Raw genomic sequence first — 24,973 nt, forward strand, 5'->3', positions numbered from 1 at the left:
CTCACTCCCCGTATCCCTCACTTCCAGTGTCCCTCGGTGTCCCTCACACCCAGTGTCCCTCACTCCCAGTTCCCTCACACCCAGTGTCCCTCACTCCCAGTTCCCTCACTCTGAGATTCCCTCACTCCCGGTGTCCCTCACTCCCAGAGACCCTCATTCCCAGTTCCCTCACTCCTGGTGCGCCTCACTCCCAGTGATCCTCACTCCCAAAGTCCCTCACTCCCAGTTTTCCTCACTCTCGGTGTCCCTCACTCCCAGGGACCCTCACTCCCGGTGTACCTCACTCCCAGTGTCCCTCACGCCCGGTGTGCCTCACACCCGGTGTCCCTCACTGCCGGTGTCCCTCACTCCCAGTGTCCCTCACTCCCGGTGTCCCTCACTCCCAGTGTCCCTCACGCCCGGTTTCCCTCAGTCCCGGTGTCCCTCACTGCTGGTGTCCCTCACTCCCAGTGTCCCTCACTCCCAGTTCCCTCACTCCCGGTGTCCCTCGCTCCCAGTGTCCTTCACTTCCAGTACACTCACTCCCAGTTCCCTCACTGTCGTTGCCCCTCACTCCCAGTGATCCTCACTCCCGGTGTCCCTCACTCACAGTGTCCCTCACACCCAGCGTCCCTCACTCGCAGTGTCCCTCACTCGCAGTGTCCCTGAAGCCCAGTTCCCTCACTCCCAGTGTCCCTCACTGCCGGTGTCCCTCACTGCCGGTGTCCCTCACTCCCGGTGTCTCTGACTCCCGGTGTCCCTCACTCCCGGTGTCCCTCAATCCCACTGTCCCTTACTCTCAATGTCCCTCACTCCCAGTGACCCTCACTCCCACTGTCCCTCACTCCCGGTGTCCCTCACTCCCAGTGTCCCTCAAGCCCAGTTCCCTCACTCCCAGTGTTCCTCATTCTCGGTGTCCCTCACACCCGGTGTCCCTCACTCCCAGTACCCTCACTCCCAGTGTCCCTCACTCCAAGTGATCCTCATTCCCGGTGTCCCTCACTCCCGTTGTCCCTCACTCATGGTATCCCTCACTCGCAGTTCCCTCACTCCCGATGTCCCTCACTCCCGGTGTCCCTCGCTCCCAGTGTCCTTCACTCCTAGTAACCTCACTCCCAGTGTCCCTCACAGCCGGTGACCCTCACTCACGGTGTCCGTCACTCCCAGTGTCTGTCACTCCCAGTGACCCTCACTCCCACTGTCTCTCACTCACAGTGTCCCTCACTCCTGGTGTCCCTCAATCCCGCTGTCCCTCACGCCTGGTGTCCCTCACTCCCAGTGTCCCTCACTCCCACTGTCCCTCACTCCCGGTGTCCCTCACTCCCAGTATCCCTCAAGCCCAGTTCCCTCACTCCCAGTGTCTCTCAGTCCCGGTGTCTCTCACTCCCGGTGACCCTCACTCCAAGTGTCCCTCATTCCTGGTGTCCCTCACTCCAAGTGTCCCTTTCTCCCAGTGTCCCTCACTCCTAGTGTACCTCACTCCCGATGTCCCTCACTCCTGGTGTCCCTCACTCCCAGTGTCCTTCACTCACAGTACCCTCACTCCCAATGTCCCTCACAGCCGGTGACCCTCACTCACCTTGTCCGTCACTCCCAGTGTCTGTCACTCCCACTGTCCCTCACTCCCACTGTCCCTCACTCGCAGTGTCCCTCACTCCCGGTGTCCCTCACTCCCGATGTCCCTCACGCCTGGTGTCCCTCACTCCCAGTGTCCCTCACTCCCACTGTCCCTCACTCCCGGTGTCCCTCAAGCCCGGTTCCCTCACTCCCAGTGTCTCTCACTCCCGGTGTCTCTCACTCCCGGTGACCCTCACTCCAAGTGTCCCTCATTCCTGGTGTCCCTCACTCCCGGTGTCCCTCACTCCAAGTGTCCCTTACTCCCGGTTTTCCTCACTCTCAGTTTACCTCACTCCCGGTGTCCCTCACTCCCGGTGTCCCTCACACCAAGTGTCCCTTTCTCCCGGTGTCCCTCACTCCCGGTGTCCCTCACTCCCAGTGTCCCTCACTCCCGGTGTCTCTCACACCCGGTGTCCCTCTCTCCCAGTGTCCCTCACTCCTGGTATCCCTCACTTCCAGTGTCCCTCACTCCCGGTGTCCATCACTGCCGATGTCCATCATTCCCGGTGCCCCTCACTCCCGGTGTCCCTCACTCCCCATTCCCTCACTCCCGGTGTCCCTCATTTCCCGTGTCCCGCACTCCCAGTGTTCCTCACTCCCAGTGTCCCTCACTCCCAGTGTCCCTCACTTGCAGTCTCCCTCACTCCTGGTGTCCCTCACTCCCAGTTCCCTCACTCCCTGTGTCCCCATTTTCAGGTGTCCCTCACTCTCAGTATCCCTCATTCCCGGTGTCCCTCACTCCCAGTGTCCCTCCCTCCCAGTGTCCCTCACTCCCGTTGTCCCTCACTCCCAGTGTCCCTCACTTCCAGTGTCCCTCACTCCCGGTGTACCTCACTCCCAGTGTCCCTCACGTCCGGTGTGCCTCACACCCGGTGTCCCTCACTGCCGGTGTCCCTCACTCCCAGTGTCCCTCACTCCCGGTGTCCCTCACTCCCAGTGTCCCTCACTCCCAGTGTCCCTCACGCCCGGTTTCCCTCAGTCCCGGTGTCCCTCACTGCCGGTGTCCCTCACTCCCAGTGTCCCTCACTCCCAGTTCCCTCACTCCCGGTGTCCCTCGCTCCCAGTGTCCTTCACTTCCAGTACACTCACTCCCAGTGTCCCTCACTCCCGATGTCCCTCACTCCGAGTGTTCCTCATTCCCGGTGTCCCTCACTCCCGTTGTCCCTCACTCACGGTATCCCTCACTTCCAGTTCCCTCACTCCCGGTGTCCCTCACGCCCGGTGTCCCTCACACCCAGTGTCCCTCACTACCACTGTCCCTCACTCCCGGTGTCCCTCATGCCCAGTGTCCCTCAAGCCCAGTTCCCTCACTCCCAGTGTCTCTCACTCCCAGTGTCTCTCACTCCCGGTGACCCTCACTCCAAGTGCCCCTCATTCCCGGTGTCCCTCACTCCAAGTGTCCCTTACTCCTGGTGTTCCTCACTCCCAGTGTACCTCACTCCCGGTGTCCCTCACTCCCGGTGTCCCTCAATCCCAGTGTCCTTCACTCCCAGTACCCTCACTCCCAGTGTCCCTCACAGCCGGTGACCCTCACTCACGGTGTCCGTCACTCCCAGTGTCTGTCACTCCCAGTGTCCCTCACTCCCACTGTCCCTCACTCGCAGTGTCCCTCACTCCTGGTGTCCCTCACTCCCGATGTCCCTCACGCCTGGTGTCCCTCACTCCCAGTGTCCCTCACTCCCACTGTCCCTCACTCCCGGTGTCCCTCACTCCCAGTATCGCTCAAGCCCAGTTCCCTCACTCCCAGTGTCTCTCACTCCCGGTGTCTCTCACTCCCGGTGACCCTCACTCCAAGTGTCCCTCATTCCTGGTGTCCCTCACTCCAAGTGTCCCTTACTCCCGGTGTCCCTCACTCCTAGTGTACCTCACTCCCGATGTACCTCACTCCCGGTGTCCCTCACTCCCAGTGACCTTCACTCCCAGTACCCTCACTCCCAGTGTCCCTCACAGCCGGTGACCCTCACTCACGGTGTCCGTCACTCCCAGCGTCTGTCACTCCAAGTGTCCCTAACTTCCACTGTCCCTCACTCGCAGTGTCCCTCACTCCCGGTGTGCCTCACTCGCAGTGTCCCTGAAGCCCAGTTCCCTCACTCCCAGTGTCCCTCACAGCCAGTGTCCCTCACTCCCGGTGTTTCTCACTCCCGGTGTCTCTGACTCCCAGTGTCCCTCACTCCCGGTGTCCCTCACTCCCACTGTCCCTCACTCTCAATGTCCCTCACTCCCAGTGACCCTCACTCCCACTGTCCCTCACTCCCGGTGTCCCTCACTCCCAGTGTCCCTCAAGCCCATTTCCCTCACTCCCAGTGTTCCTCATTCCCGGTGTCCCTCACACCCGGTGTCCCTCACTCCCAGTTCCTCACTCCCGGTGTCCCTCACTCCCAGTGTCCTTCACTCCCAGTACCCTCACTCCCAGTGTCCCTCACTCCAAGTGTTCCTCATTCCCGCTGTCCCTCACTCCCGTTGTCCCTCACTCATGGTATCCCTCACTCGCAGTTCCCTCACTCCCGATGTCCCTCACTCCCGGTGTCCCTCGCTCCCAGTGTCCTTCACTCCCAGTACCCTCACTCCCAGTGTCCCTCACAGCCGGTGATCCTCACTCACGGTGTCCGTCACTCCCAGTGTCTGTCACTCCCAGTGACCCTCACTCCCGCTGTCCCTCACTCACAGTGTCCCTCACTCCTGGTGTCCCTCAATCCCGATGTCCCTCACGCCTGGTGTCCCTCACTCCCAGTGTCCCTCACTCCCACTGTCCCTCACTCCCGGTGTCCCTCACTCCCAGTATCCCTCAAGCCCAGTTCCCTCACTCCCAGCATCTCTCACTCCCGGTGTCTCTCACTCCCGGTGACCCTCACTCCAAGTGTCCCTCATTCCTGGTGTCCCTCACTCCAAGTGTCCCTTTCTCCCGGTGTCCCTCACTCCTAGTGTACCTCACTCCCGATGTCCCTCACTCCTGGTGTCCCTCACTCCCAGTGTCCTTCACTCACAGTACCCTCACTCCCAATGTCCCTCACAGCCGGTGACCCTCACTCACCTTGTCCGTCACTCCCAGTGTCCGTCACTCCCAGTGTCCGTCACTCCCACTTTCCCTCACTCCCACTGTCCCTCACTCGCAGTGTCCCTCACTCCCGGTGTCCCTCACTCCCGATGTCCCTCACGCCTGGTGTCCCTCACTCCCAGTGTCCCTCACTCCCACTGTCCCTCACTCCCGGTGTCCCTCAAGCCCGGTTCCCTCACTCCCAGTGTCTCTCACTCCCGGTGTCTCTCACTCCCGGTGACCCTCACTCCAAGTGTCCCTCATTCCTGGTGTCCCTCACTCCCGGTGTCCCTCACTCCCGGTTTTCCTCACTCCCAGTTTACCTCACTCCCGGTGTCCCTCACTCCCGGTGTCCCTCACACCAAGTGTCCCTTTCTCCCGGTGTCCCTCACTCCCGGTGTCCCTCTCTCCCAGTGTCCCTCACTCCTGGTATCCCTCTCTCCCAGTGTCCCTCACTCCCGGTGTCCATCACTGCCGATGTCCCTCATTCCCGGTGCCCCTCACTCCCGGTGTCCCTCACTCCCCATTCCCTCACTCCCGGTGTCCCTCATTTCCCGTGTCCCGCACTCCCAGTGTTCCTCACTCCCAGTGTCCCTCACTCCCAGTGTCCCTCACTTGCAGTCTCCCTCACTCCCGGTGTCCCTCACTCCCAGTTCCCTCACTCCCTGTGTCCCCATTTTCAGGTGTCCCTCACTCTCAGTGTCCCTCATTCCCGGTGTCCCTCACTCCCAGTATCCCTCCCTCCCAGTGTCCCTCACTCCCGGTGTCCCTCACTCCCAGTGTCCCTCACTTCCAGTGTCCCTCACTCCCAGTGACACTCACTCCCACTTCACACACTCCCAGTGTCCCTCACTCCCGATGTCCCTCACTCCGAGTGACCCTCACTCCCGGAGTCCCTCACTCCCAGTTCCCTCACTCCCAGTGTCCCTCACTCCCGGTGTCCCTCACCCCCAGTGTCCTTCACTCCCAGTACCCTCACTCCTGGTGTCCTTCACTCCTGGTATCCCTTACTCCCGGTGTCCCTCATTCCTGGTGTCCCTCACTCCCACTGTCCCTCACTCACAGTGTCCCTCACTCCAAGTTCCCTCACTCCCCGTATCCCTCACTTCCAGTGTCCCTCGGTGTCCCTCACACCCAGTGTCCCTCACTCCCAGTTCCCTCACACCCAGTGTCCCTCACTCCCAGTTCCCTCACTCTGAGATTCCCTCACTCCCGGTGTCCCTCACTCCCAGAGACCCTCATTCCCAGTTCCCTCACTCCTGGTGCGCCTCACTCCCAGTGATCCTCACTCCCAAAGTCCCTCACTCCCAGTTTTCCTCACTCTCGGTGTCCCTCACTCCCAGGGACCCTCACTCCCGGTGTACCTCACTCCCAGTGTCCCTCACGCCCGGTGTGCCTCACACCCGGTGTCCCTCACTGCCGGTGTCCCTCACTCCCAGTGTCCCTCACTCCCGGTGTCCCTCACTCCCAGTGTCCCTCACGCCCGGTTTCCCTCAGTCCCGGTGTCCCTCACTGCTGGTGTCCCTCACTCCCAGTGTCCCTCACTCCCAGTTCCCTCACTCCCGGTGTCCCTCGCTCCCAGTGTCCTTCACTTCCAGTACACTCACTCCCAGTTCCCTCACTGTCGTTGCCCCTCACTCCCAGTGATCCTCACTCCCGGTGTCCCTCACTCACAGTGTCCCTCACACCCAGCGTCCCTCACTCGCAGTGTCCCTCACTCGCAGTGTCCCTGAAGCCCAGTTCCCTCACTCCCAGTGTCCCTCACTGCCGGTGTCCCTCACTGCCGGTGTCCCTCACTCCCGGTGTCTCTGACTCCCGGTGTCCCTCACTCCCGGTGTCCCTCAATCCCACTGTCCCTTACTCTCAATGTCCCTCACTCCCAGTGACCCTCACTCCCACTGTCCCTCACTCCCGGTGTCCCTCACTCCCAGTGTCCCTCAAGCCCAGTTCCCTCACTCCCAGTGTTCCTCATTCTCGGTGTCCCTCACACCCGGTGTCCCTCACTCCCAGTACCCTCACTCCCAGTGTCCCTCACTCCAAGTGATCCTCATTCCCGGTGTCCCTCACTCCCGTTGTCCCTCACTCATGGTATCCCTCACTCGCAGTTCCCTCACTCCCGATGTCCCTCACTCCCGGTGTCCCTCGCTCCCAGTGTCCTTCACTCCTAGTAACCTCACTCCCAGTGTCCCTCACAGCCGGTGACCCTCACTCACGGTGTCCGTCACTCCCAGTGTCTGTCACTCCCAGTGACCCTCACTCCCACTGTCTCTCACTCACAGTGTCCCTCACTCCTGGTGTCCCTCAATCCCGCTGTCCCTCACGCCTGGTGTCCCTCACTCCCAGTGTCCCTCACTCCCACTGTCCCTCACTCCCGGTGTCCCTCACTCCCAGTATCCCTCAAGCCCAGTTCCCTCACTCCCAGTGTCTCTCAGTCCCGGTGTCTCTCACTCCCGGTGACCCTCACTCCAAGTGTCCCTCATTCCTGGTGTCCCTCACTCCAAGTGTCCCTTTCTCCCAGTGTCCCTCACTCCTAGTGTACCTCACTCCCGATGTCCCTCACTCCTGGTGTCCCTCACTCCCAGTGTCCTTCACTCACAGTACCCTCACTCCCAATGTCCCTCACAGCCGGTGACCCTCACTCACCTTGTCCGTCACTCCCAGTGTCTGTCACTCCCACTGTCCCTCACTCCCACTGTCCCTCACTCGCAGTGTCCCTCACTCCCGGTGTCCCTCACTCCCGATGTCCCTCACGCCTGGTGTCCCTCACTCCCAGTGTCCCTCACTCCCACTGTCCCTCACTCCCGGTGTCCCTCAAGCCCGGTTCCCTCACTCCCAGTGTCTCTCACTCCCGGTGTCTCTCACTCCCGGTGACCCTCACTCCAAGTGTCCCTCATTCCTGGTGTCCCTCACTCCCGGTGTCCCTCACTCCAAGTGTCCCTTACTCCCGGTTTTCCTCACTCTCAGTTTACCTCACTCCCGGTGTCCCTCACTCCCGGTGTCCCTCACACCAAGTGTCCCTTTCTCCCGGTGTCCCTCACTCCCGGTGTCCCTCACTCCCAGTGTCCCTCACTCCCGGTGTCTCTCACTCCCGGTGTCCCTCTCTCCCAGTGTCCCTCACTCCTGGTATCCCTCACTTCCAGTGTCCCTCACTCCCGGTGTCCATCACTGCCGATGTCCATCATTCCCGGTGCCCCTCACTCCCGGTGTCCCTCACTCCCCATTCCCTCACTCCCGGTGTCCCTCATTTCCCGTGTCCCGCACTCCCAGTGTTCCTCACTCCCAGTGTCCCTCACTCCCAGTGTCCCTCACTTGCAGTCTCCCTCACTCCCGGTGTCCCTCACTCCCAGTTCCCTCACTCCCTGTGTCCCCATTTTCAGGTGTCCCTCACTCTCAGTATCCCTCATTCCCGGTGTCCCTCACTCCCAGTGTCCCTCCCTCCCAGTGTCCCTCACTCCCGGTGTCCCTCACTCCCAGTGTCCCTCACTTCCAGTGTCCCTCACTCCCGATGTCCCTCACTCCGAGTGACCCTCACTCCCGGAGTCCCTCACTCCCAGTTCCCTCACTCCCAGTGTCCCTCACTCCCGGTGTCCCTCACCCCCAGTGTCCTTCACTCCCAGTACCCTCACTCCTGGTGTCCTTCACTCCTGGTATCCCTTACTCCCGGTGTCCCTCATTCGTGGTGTCCCTCACTCCCACTATCCCTCACTCACAGTGTCCCTCACTCCAAGTTCCCTCACTCCCCGTATCCCTCACTTCCAGTGTCCCTCGGTGTCCCTCACACCCAGTGTCCCTCACTCCCAGTTCCCTCACTCCCAGTGTCCCTCACTCCCAGTTCCCTCACTCTGAGATTCCCTCACTCCCGGTGTCCCTCACTCCCAGAGACCCTCATTCCCAGTTCCCTCACTCCTGGTGCGCCTCACTCCCAGTGATCCTCACTCCCAAAGTCCCTCACTCCCAGTTTTCCTCACTCTCGGTGTCCCTCACTCCCAGGGACCCTCACTCCCGGTGTACCTCACTCCCAGTGTCCCTCACGCCCGGTGTGCCTCACACCCGGTGTCCCTCACTGCCGGTGTCCCTCACTCCCAGTGTCCCTCACTCCCGGTGTCCCTCACTCCCAGTGTCCCTCACGCCCGGTTTCCCTCAGTCCCGGTGTCCCTCACTGCCGGTGTCCCTCACTCTCAGTGTCCCTCACTCCCAGTTCCCTCACTCCCGGTGTCCCTCGCTCCCAGTGTCCTTCACTTCCAGTACACTCACTCCCAGTGTCCCTCACTCCCGATGTCCCTCACTCTGAGTGTTCCTCATTCCCGGTGTCCCTCACTCCCGTTGTCCCTCACTCACGGTATCCCTCACTTCCAGTTCCCTCACTCCCGGTGTCCCTCACGCCCGGTGTCCCTCACACCCAGTGTCCCTCACTACCACTGTCCCTCACTCCCGGTGTCCCTCACGCCCAGTGTCCCTCAAGCCCAGTTCCCTCACTCCCAGTGTCTCTCACTCCCAGTGTCTCACTCCCGGTGACCCTCACTCCAAGTGCCCCTCATTCCCGGTGTCCCTCACTCCAAGTGTCCCTTACACCTGGTGTTCCTCACTCCCAGTGTACCTCACTCCCGGTGTCCCTCACTCCTGGTGTCCTTCACTCCAAGTGTCCCTCACTCCCAGTGTCCCTCACTCCCTGTGTCCCTCACTCCCTGTGTCCCTCACTCCCAGTATCCCTCACTCCCGGTGTCTCTCACTCCCGGTGTCCCTCTTTCCCAGTGGCCCTCACTCCCGGTGTCCCTCACTCCCAGTGTCCCTCACTCCCAGTGTCCCTCACTCCCAGTGTCCCTCACTCCCGGTATCCATCACTCACGATGTTCCTCACTCCCAGTATTCCTCACTCCCGGTGTCCCTCACTCCCATTGGCGCTCACTCCCAGTTCCCTCACTGCCGCTGCCCCTCACTCCCAGTGATCCTCACTCCCAAAGTCCCTCACTCCCAGTTTTCCTCACTCCCGGTGTCCCTCACTCCCAGTGTCCCTCACACCCAGCGTCCCTCACTCGCAGTGTCCCTCACTCGCAGTGTCCCTGAAGCCCAGTTCCCTCACTCCCAGTGTTCCTCACTGGGGGTGTCCCTCACTGCCGGTGTTCCTCACTCCCAGTGTCTCTGACTCCCAGTGTCCCTCACTCCCGGCGTCCCTCACTCCCACTGTCCCTCACTCTCAATGTCCCTCACTCCCAGTGACCCTCACTCCCACTGTCCCTCACTCCCGGTGTCCCTCACTCCCAGTGTCCCTCAAGCCCAGTTCCCTCACTCCCAGTGTTCCTCATTCCCGGTGTCCCTCACACCCGGTGTCCCTCACTCCCAGTTCCTCACTCCCGGTGTCCCTCACTCCCAGTGTCCTTCACTCCCAGTACCCTCACTCCCACTGTCCCTCACTCCAAGTGTTCCTCATTCCCGGTGTCCCTCACTCCTGTTGTCCCTCACTCATGGTATCCCTCACTCGCAGTTCCCTCACTCCCGATGTCCCTCACTCCCGGTGTCCCTCAATCCCAGTGTCCTTCACTCCCAGTACCCTCACTCCCAGTGTCCCTCACAGCCGGTGACCCTCACTCACGGTGTCCGTCACTCCCAGTGTCTGTCACTCCCAGTGTCCCTCACTCCCACTGTCCCTCACTCGCAGTGTCCCTCACTCCTGGTGTCCCTCACTCCCGATGTCCCTCACGCCTGGTGTCCCTCACTCCCAGTGTCCCTCACTCCCACTGTCCCTCACTCCCGGCGTCCCTCACTCCCAGTATCGCTCAAGCCGAGTTCCCTCACTCCCAGTGTCTCTCACTCCCGGTGTCTCTCACTCCCGGTGACCCTCACACCAAGTGTCCCTCATTCCTGGTGTCCCTCACTCCAAGTGTCCCTTACTCCCGGTGTCCCTCACTCCTAGTGTACCTCACTCCCGATGTACCTCACTCCCGGTGTCCCTCACTCCCAGTGTCCTTCACTCCCAGTACCCTCACTCCCAGTGTCCCTCACAGCCGGTGACCCTCACTCACGGCGTCCGTCGCTCCCAGTGTCTGTCACTCCAAGTGTCCCTCACTCCCACTGTCCCTCACTCGCAGTGTCCCTCACTCCCGGTGTCTCTCACTCCCGGTGTCTCTGACTCCCGGTGTCCCTCACTCCCGGTGTCCCTCACTCCCACTGTCCCTCACTCTCAATGTCCCTCACTCCCAGTGACCCTCACTCCCACTGTCCCTCACTCCCGGTGTCCCTCACTCCCAGTGTCCCTCAAGCCCAGTTCCCTCACTCCCAGTGTTCCTCATTCCCGGTGTCCCTCACACTCGGTGTCCCTCACTCCCAGCTCCTCACTCCCGGTGTCCCTCACTCCCAGTGTCCTTCACTCCCAGTACCCTCACTCCCAGTGTCCCTCACTCCAAGTGTTCCTCACTCCCACTGTCCCTCACTCCCGGTGTCCCTCAAGCCCGGTTCCCTCACTCCCAGTGTCTCTCACTCCCGGTGTCTCTCACTCCCGGTGACCCTCACTCCAAGTGTCCCTCATTCCTGGTGTCCCTCACTCCCGGTGTCCCTCACTCCAAGTGTCCCTTACTCCTGGTTTTCCTCACTCCCAGTTTACCTCAATCCCGGTGTCCCTCACTCCTGGTGTCCCTCACACCAAGTGTCCCTTACTCCCGGTGTCCCTCACTCCCGGTGTCCCTCACTCCCAGTGTCCCTCACTCCCGGTGTCTCTCACTCCCGGTGTCCCTCTCTCCCAGTGTCCCTCACTCCCGGTATCCCTCACTCCCAGTGTCCCTCACTACCGGTGTCCATCACTGCCGATGTCCCTCATTCCCGGTGCCCCTCACTCCCGGTGTCCCTCACTCCCCATTCCCTCACTTCCGGTGTCCCTCATTTCCCGTGCCCCGCACTCCCAGTGTTCCTCACTCCCAGTGTCCCTCACTCCCATTGTCCCTCACTTGCAGTCTCCCTCACTCCCGGTGTCCCTCACTCCCTGTTCCCTCAATCCCTGTGTCCCCATTTTCAGGTGTCCCTCACTCTCAGTGTCCCTCGTTCCCGGTGTCCCTCACTCCCAGTGTCCCTCCCTCCCAGTGTCCCTCCCTCCCAGTGTCCCTCACTCCCGGTGTCCCTCACTCCCAGTGTTCCTCACTTCCAGTGTCCCTCACTCCCAGTGTCCCTCCCTCCCAGTGTCCCTCACTCCCGGTGTCCTTCACTCCCAGTACCCTCACTCCTGGTGTCCTTCACTCCTGGTATCCCTTACTCCTGGTGTCCCTCATTCCTGGTGTCCCTCACTCCCACTGTCCCTCACTCACAGTGTCCCTCACTCCAAGTTCCCTCACTCCCCGTATCCCTCACTTCCAGTGTCCCTCGGTGTCCCTCACACCCAGTGTCCCTCACTCCCAGTTCCCTCACTCCCAGTGTCCCTCACTCCCAGTTACCTCACTCTGAGATTCCCTCACTCCCGGTGTCCCTCACTCCCAGAGTCCCTCATTCCCAGTTCCCTCACTCCTGGTGTGCCTCACTCCCAGTGATCCTCACTCCCAAAGTCCCTCACTCCAAGTTTTCCTCACTCTCGGTGTCCCTCACTCCCAGGGACCCTCACTCCCGGTGTACCTCACTCCCAGTGTCCCTCACGCCCGGTGTGCCTCACACCCGGTGTCCCTCACTGCCGGTGTCCCTCACTCCCAGTGTCCCTCACTCCCGGTGTCCCTCACTCCCAGTGTCCCTCACGCCCGGTTTCCCTCAGTCCCGGTGTCCCTCACTGCTGGTGTCCCTCACTCCCAGTGTCCCTCACTCCCAGTTCCCTCACTCCCGGTGTCCCTCGCTCCCAGTGTCCTTCACTTCCAGTACACTCACTCCCAGTGTCCCTCACTCCCGATGTCCCTCACTCCGAGTGTTCCTCATTCCCGGTGTCCCTCACTCCCGTTGTACCTCACTCACGGTATCCCTCACTTCCAGTTCCCTCACTCCCGGTGTCCCTCACGCCCGGTGTCCCTCACACCCAGTGTCCCTCACTACCACTGTCCCTCACTCCCGGTGTCCCTCACGCCCAGTGTCCCTCAAGCCCAGTTCCCTCACTCCCAGTGTCTCTCACTCCCAGTGTCTCTCACTCCCGGTGACCCTCACTCCAAGTGCCCCTCATTCCCGGTGTCCCTCACTCCAAGTGTCCCTTACTCCTGGTGTTCCTCACTCCAAGTGTACCTCACTCCCGGTGTCCCTCACTCCCGGTGGCCTTCACTCCAAGTGTCCCTCACCCCCAGTGTTCCTCACACCCTGTGTCCCTCACTCCCTGTGTCCCTCACTCCCAGTGTCCCTCACTCCCGGTGTCTCTCACTCCCGGTGTCCCTCTTTCCCAGTGGCCCTCACTCCCGGTGTCCCTCACTCCCAGTGTCCCTCACTCCCAGTGTCCCTCACTCCCGGTATCCATCACTCCCGATGTTCCTCACTCTCAGTATTCCTCACTCCCGGTGTCCCTCACTCCCATTGGCGCTCACTCCCAGTTCCCTCACTGCCGCTGCCCCTCACTCCCAGTGATCCTCACTCCCAAAGTCCCTCACTCCCAGTACCCTCACTCCCAGTGTCCCTCACAGCCGGTGACCCTCACTCACGGTGTCCGTCACTCCCAGTGTCTGTCACTCCCAGTGTCCCTCACTCCCACTGTCCCTCACTTGCAGTGTCCCTCACTCCTGGTGTCCCTCACTCCCGATGTCCCTCACGCATGGTGTCCCTCACTCCCAGTGTCCCTCACTCCCACTGTCCCTCACTCCCGGTGTCCCTCACTCCCAGTATCGCTCAAGCCCAGTTCCCTCACTCCCAGTGTCTCTCACTCCCGGTGTCTCTCACTCCCGGTGACCCTCACTCCAAGTGTCCCTCATTCCTGGTGTCCCTCACTCCAAGTGTCCCTTACTCCCGGTGACCCTCACTCCTAGTGTACCTCACTCCCGATGTACCTCATTCCGGTGTCCCTCACTCCCAGTGTCCTTCAGTCCCAGTACCCTCACTCCCAGTGTCCCTCACAGCCGGTGACCCTCACTCACGGTGCCCATCACTCCCAGTGTCTGTCACTCCCAGTGTCCCTCACTCCCACTGTCCCTCACTCGCAGTGTCCCTCACTCCCGGTGTCCCTCACTCGCAGTGTCCCTGAAGCCCAGTTCCCTCACTCCCAGTGTCCCTCACTGCCGGTGTCCCTCACTCCCGGTGTCTCTCACTCCCGGTGTCTCTGACTCCCGGTGTCCCTCACTCCCAGTGTCCCTCACTCCCACTGTCCCTCACTCTCAATGTCCCTCACTCCCATTGACCCTCACTCCCACTGTCCCTCACTCCCGGTGTCCCTCACTCCCAGTGTCCCTCACTCCCAATGTCCCTCACAGCCGGTGACCCTCACTCACCTTGTCCGTCACTCCCAGTGTCCGTCACTCCCACTGTCCCTCACTCCCACTGTCCCTCACTCGCAGTGCCCCTCACTCCCGGTGTCCCTCACTCCCGATGTCCCTCACGCCTGGTGTCCCTCACTCCCAGTGTCCCTCACTCCCACTGTCCCTCACTCCCGGTGTCCCTCAAGCCCGGTGCCCTCACTCCCAGTGTCTCTCACTCCCGGTGTCTCTCACTCCCGGTGACCCTCACTCCAAGTGTCCCTCATTCCTGGTGTCCCTCACTCCCGGTGTCCCTCACTCCAAGTGTCCCTTACTCCCGGTTTTCCTCACTCCCAGTTTACCTCACTCCCGGTGTCCCTCACTCCTGGTGTCCCTCACACCAAGTGTCCCTTACTCCCGGTGTCCCTCACTCCCGGTGTCCCTCACTCCCAGTGTCCCTAACTCCCGGTGTCTCTCACTCCCGGTGTCCCTCTCTCCCAGTGTCCCTCACTCCTGGTATCCCTCACTCCCAGTGTCCCTCACTCCCGGTGTCCATCACTGCCGATGTCCCTCATTCCTGGTGCCCCTCACTCCCGGTGTCCCTCACTCCCCATTCCCTCACTCCCGGTGTCCCTCATTTCCCGTGTCCCGCACTCCCAGTGTTCCTCACTCCCAGTGTCCCTCACTCCCAGTGTCCCTCACTTGCAGTCTCCCTCACTCCCGGTGTCCCTCACTCCCAGTTCCCTCACTCCCTGTGTCCCCATTTTCAGGTGTCCCTCACTCTCAGTGTCCCTCATTCCCGGTGTCCCTCACTCCCAATGTCCCTCCCTCCCAGTGTCCCTCACTCCCGGTGTCCCTCACTCCCAGTGTCCCTCACTTCCAGTGTCCCTCACTCCCAGTGACCCTCACTCCCACTTCACACACTCCCAGTGTCCCTCACTCCCGATGTCCCTCACTCCGAGTGACCCTCACTCCCGGAGTCCCTCACTCCCAGTTCCCTCACTCCCAGTGTCCCTCACTCCCGGTGTCCCTCACCCCCAGTGTCCTTCACTCCCAGTACCCTCACTCCTGGTGTCCTTCACTCCTGGTATCCCTTACTCCCGGTGTCCCTCATTCCTGGTGTCCCTCACTCCCACTGTCCCTCACCCACAGTGTCCCTCACTTGCAGTCTCCCTCACTCCCGGTGTCCCTCACTCCCAGTTCCCTCACTCCCTGTGTCCCCATTTTCAGGTGTCCCTCACTCTCAGTGTCCCTCATTCCCGGTGTCCCTCACTCCCAGTGTCCCTCCCTCCCAGTGTCCCTCACTCCCGGTGTCCCTCACTCCCAGTGTCCCTCACTTCCAGTGTCCCTCACTCCCAGTGACCCTCACTCCCACTTCACACACTCCCAGTGTCCCTCACTCCCGATGTCCCTCACTCCGAGTGACCCTCACTCCCGGAGTCCCTCACTCCCAGTTCCCTCACTCCCAGTGTCCCTCACTCCCGGTGTCCCTCACACCCAGTGTCCTTCACTTCCAGTACCCTCACTCCTGGTGTCCTTCACTCCTGGTATCCCTTACTCCTGGTGTCCCTCATTCCTGGTGTCCCTCACTCCCACTGTCCCTCACTCACAGTGTCCCTCACTCCAAGTTCCCTCACTCCCCGTATCCCTCACTTCCAATGTCCCTCGGTGTCCCTCACACCCAGTGTCCCTCACTCCCAGTTCCCTCACTCCCAGTGTCCCTCACTCCCAGTTCCCTCACTCTGAGATTCCCTCACTCCCGGTGTCCCTCACTCCCAGAGACCCTCATTCCCAGTTCCCTCACTCCTGGTGTGCGTCACTCCAAGTGATCCTCACTCCCAAAGTCCCTCACTCCCTGTTTTCCTCACTCTCGGTGTCCCTCACTCCCAGGGACCCTCACTCCCGGTCTACCTCACTCCCAGTGTCCCTCACGCCCGGTGTGCCTCACACCCGGTGTCCCTCACTGCCGGTGTCCCTCACTCCCAGTATCCCTCACTCCCGGTGTCCCTCACTCCCAGTGTCCCTCATGCCCGGTTTCCCTCAGTCCCGGTGTCCCTCACTGCCGGTGTCCCTCACTCCCAGTGTCCCTCACTCCCAGTTCCCTCACTCCCGGTGTCCCTCGCTCCCAGTGTCCTTCACTTCCAGTACACTCACTCCCAGTGTCCCTCACTCCCGATGTCCCTCACTCCGAGTGTTCCTCATTCTCGGTGTCCCTCACTCCCGTTGTCCCTCACTCATGGTATCCCTCAATTCCAGTTCCCACACTCCCGGTGTCCCTCACGCCTGGTGTCCCTCACACCCAGTGTCCCTCACTACCACTGTCCCTCACTCCCGGTGTCCCTCACGCCCAGTGTCCCTCAAGCCCAGTTCCCTCACTCCCAGTGTCTCTCACTCCCAGTGTCTCTCACTCCCAGTGACCCTCACTCCAAGTGCCCCTCATTCCCGGTGTCCCTCACTCCAAGTGTCCCTTACTCCTGGTGTTCCTCACTCCCAGTGTACCTCACTCCCGGTGTCCCTCACTCCCGGTGTTCTTCACTCAAAGTGTCCCTCACTCCCAGTGTCCCTCACTCCCAGTGTCCCTCACTCCCTGTGTCCCTCACTCCCTGTGTCCCTCACTCCCAGTGTCCCTCACTCCCGGTGTCTCTCACTCCCGGTGTCCCTCTTTCCCAGTGGCCCTCACTCCCGGTGTCCCTCACTCCCAGTGTCCCTCACTCCCAGTGTCCCTCACTCCCGGTATCCACCACTCCCGATGTTCCTCACTCCCAGTATTCCTCACTCCCGGTGTCCCTCACTCCCATTGGCGCTCACTCCCAGTTCCCTCACTGCCGCTGCCCCTCACTCCCAGTGATCCTCACTCCCAAAGTCCCTCACTCCCAGTTTTCCTCACTCCCGGTGTCCCTCACTCCCAGTGTCCCTCACACCCAGCGTCCCTCACTCACAGTGTCCCGCACTCGCAGTGTCCCTGAAGCCCAGTTCCCTCACTCCCAGTGTCCCTCTCTGCCGGTGTCCCTCACTGCCGGTGTCCCTCACTCCCAGTGTCTCTTACTCCCGGTGTCCCTCACTCCCGGTGTCCCTCACTCCCACTGTCCCTCACTCTCAATGTCCCTCACTCCCAGTGACCCTCACTCCCACTGTCCCTCACTCCCGGTGTCCCTCACTCCCAGTGTCCCTCAAGCCCAGTTCCCTCACTCCCAGTGTTCCTCATTCCCGGTGTCCCTCACACCCGGTGTCCCTCACTCCCAGTACCCTCACTCCCAGTGTCCCTCACTACAAGTGTTCCTCATTCCCGGTGTCCCTCACTCCTGTTGTCCCTCACTCATGGTATCCCTCACTCGCAGTTCCCTCACTCCCGATGTCCCTCACTCCCGGTGTCCCTCAATCCCAGTGTCCTTCACTCCCAGTACCCTCACTCCCAGTGTCCCTCACAGCCGGTGACCCTCACTCACGGTGTCCGTCACTCCCAGTGTCTGTCACTCCCAGTGTCCCTCACTCCCACAGTCCCTCACTCCCACTGTCCCTCACTCGCAGTGTACCTCACTCCTGGTGTCCCTTTCTCCCGATGTCCCTCACGCCTGGTGTCCCTCACTCCCAGTGTCCCTCACTCCCACTGTCCCTCACTCCCGGTGTCCCTCACTCCCAGTATCGCTCAAGCCCAGTTCCCTCACTCCCAGTGTCTCTCACTCCCGGTGTCTCTCACTCCCGGTGACCCTCACTCCAAGTGTCCCTCATTCCTGGTGTCCCTCACTCCAAGTGTCCCTTACTCCCGGTGTCCCTCACTCATAGTGTACCTCACTCCCGATGTACCTCACTCCCGGTGTCCCTCACTCCCAGTGTCCTTCACTCCCAGTACCCTCACTCCCAGTATCCCACACAGCCGGTGACCCTCACTCACGGCGTCCATCACTCCCAGTGTCTGTCACTCCAAGTGTCCCTCACTCCCACTGTCCCTCACTCGCAGTGTCCCTCACTCCCGGTGTCCCTCACTCGCAGTGTCCCTGAAGCCCAGTTCCCTCACTCCCAGTGTCCCTCACTGCCGGTGTCCCTCACTCCCGGTGTCTCTCACTCCCGGTGTCTCTGACTCCCGGTGTCCCTCTCTCCCGGTGTCCCTCACTCCCACTGTCCCTCACTCTCAATGTCCCTCACTCCCAGTGACCCTCACTCCCACTGTCCCTCACTTCCGATGTCCCTCACTCCCAGTGTCCCTCAAGCCCAGTTCCCTCACTCCCAGTGTTCCTCATTCCCGGTGTCCCTCACACCCGGTGTCCCTCACTCCCAGTTCCTCACTCCCAGTGTCCTTCACTCCCAGTACCCTCACTCCCAGTGTCCCTCACTCCAAGTGTTCCTCATTCCCAGTGTCCCTCACTCCCGTTGTCCCTCACTCATGGTATCCCTCACTCGCAGTTCCCTCACTCCCGATGTCCCTCACTCCCGGTGTCCCTCGCTCCCAGTGTCCTTCACTCCCAGTACCCTCACTCCCAGTGTCCCTCACAGCCGGTGACCCTCACTCACGGTGTCCGTCACTCCCAGTGTCTGTCACTCCCAGTGACCCTCACTCCCACTGTCCCTCACTCACAGTGTCCCTCACTCCTGGTGTCCCTCAATCCCGATGTCCCTCACGCCTGGTGTCCCTCACTCCCAGTGTCCCTCACTCCCACTGTCCCTCACTCCCGGTGTCCCTCACTCCCAGTATCCCTCAAGCCCAGTTCCCTCACTCCCAGTGTCTCTCACTCCCAGTGTCTCTCACTCCCGGTGACCCTCACTCCAAGTGTCCCTCATTCCTGGTGCCCCTCACTCCAAGTGTCCCTTTCTCCCGGTGTCCCTCACTCCTAGTGTACCTCACTCCCGATGTCCCTCACTCCTGGTGTCCCTCACTCCCAGTGTCCTTCACTCACAGTACCCTCACTCCCAATGTCCCTCACAGCCGGTGACCCTCACTCACCTTGTCCGTCACTCCCAGTGTCCATCACTCCCACTGTCCCTCACTCCCACTGTCCCTCACTCGCAGTGTCCCTCACTCCCGGTGTCCCTCACTCCCGATGTCCCTCACGCCTGGTGTCCCTCACTCCCAGTGTCCCTCACTCCCACTGTCCCTCATATCCGGTGTCCCTCAAGCCCGGTTCCCTCACTCCCAGTGTCTCTCACTCCCGGTGTCTCTCACTCCCGGTGACCCTCACTCCAAGTGTCCCTCATTCCTGGTGTCCCTCACTCCCGGTGTCCCTCACTCCAAGTGTCCCTTACTCCCGGTTTTCCTCACTCCCAGTTTACCTCACTCCCGGTGTCCCTCACTCCTGGTGTCCCTCACACCAAGTGTCCCTTACTCCCGGTGTCCCTCACTCCCGGTGTCCCTCACTCCCAGTGTCCCTCACTCCCGGTGTCTCTCACTCCCGGTGTCCCTCTCTCCCAGTGTCCCTCACTCCTGGTATCCCTCACTCCCAGTGTCCCTCACTCCCGGTGTCCATCACTGCCGATGTCCCTCATTCCCGGTGCCCCTCACTCCCGGTGCCCCTCACTCCCCATTCCCTCACTCCTGGTGTCCCTCATTTCCCGTGTCCCGCACTCCCAGTGTTCCTCACTCCCAGTGTCCCTCACTCCCAGTGTCCCTCACTTGCAGTCTCCCTCACTCCCGGTGTCCCTCACTCCCAGTTCTCTCACTCCCTGTGTCCCCATTTTCAGGTGTCCCTCACTCTCAGTGTCCCTCATTCCCGGTGTCCCTCACTCCCAGTGTCCCTCCCTCCCAGTGTCCCTCACTCCCGGTGTCCCTCACTCCCAGTGTCCCTCACTTCCAGTGTCCCTCACTCCCAGTGACCCTCACTCCCACTTCACACACTCCCAGTGTCCCTCACTCCCGATGTCCCTCACTCCGAGTGACCCTCACTCCTGGAGTCCCTCACTCCCAGTTCCCTCACTCCCAGTGTCCCTCACTCCCGGTGTCCCTCACCCCCAGTGTCCTTCACTCCCAGTACCCTCACTCCTGGTGTCCTTCACTCCTGGTATCCCTTACTCCCGGTGTCCCTCACTCCTGGTGTCCCTCACTCCCACTGTCCCTCACTCACAGTGTCCCTCACTCCAAGTTCCCTCACTCCCCGTATCCCTCACTTCCAGTGTCCCTCGGTGTCCCTCACACCCAGTGTCCCTCACTCCCTGTTCCCTCACTCCCAGTGTCCCTCACTCCCAGCTCCCTCACTCTGAGATTCCCTCATTCCCGGTGTCCCTCACTCCCAGAGACCCTCATTCCCAGTTCCCTCACTCCTGGTGTGCCTCACTCCCAGTGATCCTCACTTCCAAAGTCCCTCACTCCCAGTTTTCCTCACTGCCGGTGTCCCTCACTCCCAGTGTCCCTCACTCCCGGTGTCCCTCACTCCCAGTGTCCCTCACGCCCAGTTTCCCTCAGTCCCGGTGTCCCTCACTGCCGGTGTCCCTCACTCCCAGTGTCCCTCACTCCCAGTTCCCTCACTCCCGGTGTCCCTCGCTCCCAGTGTCCTTCACTTCCAGTACACTCACTCCCAGTGTCCCTCACTCCCGATGTCCCTCACTCCAAGTGTTCCTCATTCCCGGTGTCCCTCACTCCCGTTGTCCCTCACTCACGGTATCCCTCACTTCCAGTCCCCTCACTCCCGGTGCCCCTCACGCCCGGTGTCCCTCACACCCAGTGTCCCTCACTACCACTGTCCCTCACTCCCGGTGTCCCTCACGCCCAGTGTCCCTCAAGCCCAGTTCCCTCACTCCCAGTGTCTCTCACTCCCAGTGTCTCTCACTCCCGGTGACCCTCACTCCAAGTGCCCCTCATTCCCGGTGTCCCTCACTCCAAGTGTCCCTTACTCCTGGTGTTCCTCACTCCCAGTGTACCTCACTCCCGGTGTCCCTCACTCACGGTGTCCTTCACTCCAAGTGTCCCTCACTCACAGTGTCCCTCACTCCCTGTGTCCCTCACTCCCTCTGTCCCTCACTCCCAGTGTCCCTCACTCCCGGTGTCTCTCACTCCCGGTGTCCCTCTTTCCCAGTGGCCCACACTCCCGGTGTCCCTCACTCCCAGTGTCCCTCACACCCAGTGTCCCTCACTCCCGGTATCCATCACTCCCGATGTTTCTCACTCCCAGTATTCCTCACTCCCGGTGTCCCTCACTCCCATTGGCACTCACTCCCAGTTCCCTCACTGCCGCTGCCCCTCACTCCCAGTGATCCTCACTCCCAAAGTCCCTCACTCCCAGTTTTCCTCACGCCCGGTGTCCCTCACTCCCAGTGTCCCTCACACCCAGCGTCCCTCACTCGCAGTGTCCCTCACTCGCAGTGTCCCTGAAGCCCAGTTCCCTCACTCCCAGTGTCCCTCACTGCCGGTGTCCTTCACTGCCGGTGTCCCTCACTCCCGGTGTCTCTGACTCCCGGTGTCCCTCACTCCCGGTGTCCCTCACTCCCACTGTCCCTGACTCTCAATGTCCCTCACTCCCAATGACCCTCACTCCCACTGTCCCTCACTCCCGGTGTCCCTCACTCCCAGTGTCCCTCACTTCCAGTGTCCCTCACTCCCAGTGACCCTCACTCCCACTTCACACACTCCCAGTGTCCCTCACTCCCGATGTCCCTCACTCCGAGTGACCCTCACTCCCGGAGTCCCTCACTCCCAGTTCCCTCACTCCCAGTGTCCCTCACTCCCGGTGTCCCTCACCCCCAGTGTCCTTCACTCCCAGTACCCTCACTCCTGGTGTCCTTCACTCCTGGTATCCCTTACTCCCGGTGTCCCTCATTCCTGGTGTCCCTCACTCCCACTGTCCCTCACTCACAGTGTCCCTCACTCCAAGTTCCCTCACTCCCCGTATCCCTCACTTCCAGTGTCCCTCGGTGTCCCTCACACCCAGTGTCCCTCACTCCCAGTTACCTCACTCCCAGTGTCCCTCACTTCCAGTTCCCTCACTCTGAGATTCCCTCACTCCCGGTGTCCCTCACTCCCAGAGACCCTCATTCCCAGTTCCCTCACTCCTGGTGTGCCTCACTCCCAGTGATCCTCACTCCCAAAGTCCCTCACTCCCAGTTTTCCTCACTCCCAGTGTCCCTCAAGCCCAGTTCCCTCACTCCCAGTGTTCCTCATTCCCGGTGTCCCTCACACCCGGTGTCCCTCACTCCCAGTTCCTCACTCCCAGTGTCCCTCACTCCCAGTGTCCTTCACTCCCAGTACCCTCACTCCCAGTGTCCCTCACTCCAAGTGTTCCTCATTCCCGTTGTCCCTCACTCCCGTTGTCCCTCACTCATGGTATCCCTCACTTGCAGGTCCCTCACTCCCGATGTCCCTCACTCCTGGTGTCCCTCGCTCCCAGTGTCCTTCACTCCCAGTACCCTCACTCCCAGTGTCCCTCACAGCCGGTGACCCTCACTCACGGTGTCCGTCACTCCCAGTGTCTGTCACTCCCAGTGACCCTCACTCCCACTGTCCCTCACTCACAGTGTCCCTCACTCCTGGTGTCCCTCAATCCCGATGTCCCTCACACCAAGTGTCCCTTACTCCAGGTTTCCCTCACTCCCGGTGTCCCTCACTCCCAGTGTCCCTCACTCCCGGTGTCTCTCACTCCCGGTGTCCCTCTCTCCCAGTGTCCCTCACTCCTGGTATCCCTCACTCCCAGTGTCCCTCACTCCCGGTGTCCATCACTGCCGATGTCCCTCATTCCCGGTGCCTCTCACTCCCGGTGTCCCTCACTCCCCATTCCCTCACTCCCGGTGTCCCTCATTTCCCGTGTCCCGCACTCCCAGTGTTCCTCACTCCCAGTGTCCCTCACTCCCAGTGTCCCTCACTTGCAGTCTCCCTCACTCCCGGTGTCCCTCACTCCCAGTTCCCTCACTCCCTGTGTCCCCATTTTCAGGTGTCCCTCACTCTCAGTGTCCCTCATTCCCGGTGTCCCTCACTCCCAGTGTCCCTCCCTCCCAGTGTCCCTCACTCCCGGTGTCCCTCACTCCCAGTGTCCCTCACTTCCAGTGTCCCTCACTCCCAGTGACCCTCACTCCCACTTCACACACTCCCAGTGTCCCTCACTCCCGATGTCCCTCACTCCGAGTGACCCTCACTCCCGGAGTCCCTCACTCCCAGTTCCCTCACTCCCAGTGTCCCTCACTCCCGGTGTCCCTCACCCCCAGTGTCCTTCACTCCCAGTACCCTCACTCCTGGTGTCCTTCACTCCTGGTATCCCTTACTCCCGGCGTCCCTCATTCCTGGTGTCCCTCACTCCCACTGTCCCTCACTCACAGTGTCCCTCACTCCAAGTTCCCTCACTCCCCGTATGCCTCACTTCCAGTGTCCCTCGGTGTCCCTCACACCCAGTGTCCCTCACTCCCAGTTCCCTCACTCCCAGTGTCCCTCACTCCCAGTTCCCTCACTCCCAGTGTCCCTCACTCCCAGTTCCCTCACTCTGAGATTCCCTCACTCCCGGTGTCCCTCACTCCCAGAGACCCTCATTCCCAGTTCCCTCACTCCTGGTGTGCCTCACTCCCAGTGATCCTCACTCCCAAAGTCCCTCACTCCCAGTTTTCCTCACTCTCGGTGTCCCTCACTCCCAGGGAGCCTCACTCCCGGTGTACCTCGCTCCCAGTGTCCCTCACGCCCGGTGTGCCTCACACCCGGTGTCCCTCACTGCCGGTGTCCCTCACTCCCAGTGTCCCTCACTCCCAGTGTCCCTCACTCCCAGTGTCCCTCACGCCCGGTTTCCCTCAGTCCCGGTGTCCCTCACTGCCGGTGTCCCTCACTCCCAGTGTCCCTCACTCCCAGTTCCCTCACTCCCGGTGTCCCTCCCTCCCAGTGTCCTTCACTTCCAGTACACTCACTCCCAGTGTCCCTCACTCCCGATGTCCCTCACTCCGAGTGTTCCTCATTCCCGGTGTCCCTCACTCCCGTTGTCCCTCACTCACGGTATCCCTCACTTCCAGTTCCCTCACTCCCGGTGTCCCTCACTCCCGCTGTCCCTCACGCCCAGTGTCCCTCAAGCCCAGTTCCCTCACTCCCAGTGTCTCTCACTCCCAGTGTCTCTCACTCCCGGTGACCCTCACTCCAAGTGCCCCTCATTCCCGGTGTCCCTCACTCCAAGTGTCCCTTACTCCTGATGTTCCTCACTCCCAGTGTACCTCACTCCCGGTGCCCCTCACTCCCGGTGTCCTTCACTCCATGTGTCCCTCACTCCCAGTGTCCCTCACTCCCTGTGTCCCTCACTCCCTGTGTCCCTCACTCCCAGTGTCCCTCACTCCCGGTGTCTCTCACTCCCGGTGTCCCTCTTTCCCAGTGGCCCTCACTCCCGGTGTCCCTCACTCCCAGTGTCCCTCACTCCCAGTGTCCCTCACTCCCAGTGTCCCTCACTCCCGGTATCCATCACTCCCGATGTTCCTCACTCCCAGTATTACTCACTCCCGGTGTCCCTCACTCCCATTGGCGCTCACTCCCAGTTCCCTCACTGCCGCTGCCCCTCACTCCCAGTGATCCTCACTCCCAAAGTCCCTCACTCCCAGTTTTCCTCACTCCCGGTGTCCCTCACTCCCAGTGTCCCTCACACCCAGCGTCCCTCACTCGCAGTGTCCCTCACTCGCAGTGTCCCTGAAGCCCAGTTCCCTCACTCCCAGTGTCCCTCACTGCCGGTGTCCCTCACTGCCGGTGTCCCTCACTCCCGGTGTCTCTGACTCCCGGAGTCCCTCACTCCAGGTGTCCCTCACTCCCACTGTCCCTCACTCTCAATGTCCCTCACTCCCAGTGACCCTCACTCCCACTGTCCCTCACTCCCGGTGTCCCTCACTCCCAGTGTCCCTCAAGCCCAGTTCCCTCACTCCCGGTGTTCCTCATTCCCGGTGTCCCTCACACCCGGTGTCCCTCACTCCCAGTTCCTCACTCCCGGTGTCCCTCACTCCCAGTGTCCTTCACTCCCAGTACCCTCACTCCCAGTGTCCCTCACTCCAAGTGTTCCTCATTCCCGGTGTCCCTCACTCCTGTTGTCCCTCACTCGTGGTATCCCTCGCTCGCAGTTCCCTCACTCCCGATGTCCCTCAC

The sequence above is a fragment of the Somniosus microcephalus genome, unplaced genomic scaffold (assembly GCF_052327205.1).
Source record: "Somniosus microcephalus isolate GS21.2 unplaced genomic scaffold, FLI_Smic_1.0 unresolved_chr1, whole genome shotgun sequence".
In the NCBI taxonomy this organism is placed as follows: Eukaryota; Metazoa; Chordata; class Chondrichthyes; order Squaliformes; family Somniosidae; genus Somniosus; species Somniosus microcephalus.